The sequence below is a fragment of the Limulus polyphemus genome, unplaced genomic scaffold (assembly GCF_000517525.1).
Source record: "Limulus polyphemus unplaced genomic scaffold, Limulus_polyphemus-2.1.2 Scaffold837, whole genome shotgun sequence".
NCBI lineage: Eukaryota > Metazoa > Arthropoda > Merostomata > Xiphosura > Limulidae > Limulus > Limulus polyphemus.
Genome location: NW_013666447.1, coordinates 390,634 through 392,281, shown reverse-complemented (window position 1 = coordinate 392,281; position 1,648 = coordinate 390,634).

The window sequence follows — 1,648 nt, the reverse complement described above, 5'->3', positions numbered from 1 at the left end:
AAAAAACAACTTAACTTTAGTCTCCCCATCCCCTGCTTTGCCTGTTTTTTCTCTAAAACAAACAAAAAAACACTTCTTTAGTCTCCCCGTCCCCTGCTTTACCAATATCTAAATTTATTACAATCTTCTTACTTTTTCCTTTGCGTACACCAGGGGTCAGTTAGTTGCACCTGCAACACTCGCATTGAAAACCAACTTAAACACATGTGTGTTGTCATGGCGAGTATTATCATAGATACCCGAGGTTTCATTAACCTTCACAGTACATTCTCTATACGAAAGTGCTCGTATTTTCTTATTTTGTACAATTATCACTTGACGATGTTGTAAAAAGTTGTCATGATTTATGTCCGACATACCTTTCTGACTATTGTAATGTTTCAAATGTCTCCCAACAATATATAAGATATTTTCGCATGTCTTAGTTTATATTTAACCAACCTCTCTCTTAAATAGTATTGTAGTATTGGGCGCGTCGTTGTGATTAGCGTGTTGAACTATAAAACCGAGAGTCTGTGGTTCGCGTCCCGTTGTCTCAAAATCACTCTTTTTTTACGTGGAAACCGTGGATGCGTTATACGAGTGACAGTTAAATCGCCCTATTTGATTAGAGCAACCCAAGAGTAGGTTCTATTGACTAACAGCTTTCCATCAAGTCTCTCAATTCAAAATTATAACTCTTGTGGCTTTTCTTGAATATCAAACTCAAACAAGAAGAATTTCCCAAAGCCGTATAAACGGCAAGCGTTATGTTATAATTAGTTTTTTTTTGCCATCAAAATTAATGTATTAAAAGAATGGCAAGATAACAAACTATTTGTATTTGATGTATTTTCCATCGTTACACAGTGAATGAGTTAAATTTTGTGCCTTAGTATACATAAAACGACCACTAATTCGATAATAGTAAATCAATAAAATTTATTTTGCCATACATATCATGTTTACAATTTCCTGGAAAAATTAAATCTTCTAAATTTGAGGTCGTATACTTATTTAATGAACGAAATTAGTTTTGCATTAACACATAGAAGAAAAAATAATTAGATGAAGAAATAGACATTAATATGCTGGAAAGAAAGACCTACATGTGTTTTTAAAAATTATTTAAAATTAATTTCTAAAGATACAATTGGTTTATTTTTTACTGAGAATGAATTACATGAACGAAATGAGTACGTGAAATAAGTAATTGGTTTATTTTTACTGAGAATGAATTACATGAACGAAATTAGTTTTGCATTAACACATAGAAGAAAAAATAATTAGATGAAGAAATAGACATTAATATGCTAGAAAGAAAGACCTACATGTGTTTTTAAAAATTATTTAAAATTAATTTCTAAAGATACAATTGATTTATTTTACTGAGAATGAATTACATGAACGAAATGAGTACGTGAAATAAGTAATTGATTCAATTTTTTTTTACTGAGAATGAATTACATAAACGAAATGAGTACGTGAAATAAGTAATTGATTTATTCTTTTACTGAGAATGAATTACATGAACGAAATGAGTACGTGAAATAAGTAATTGGTTTATTTTTACCGAGAATGAATTACATGAACGAAATGAGTACGTGAAATAAGTAATTGGTTTATTTTTACCGAGAATGAATTACATGAACGAAATGAGTACGTGAAA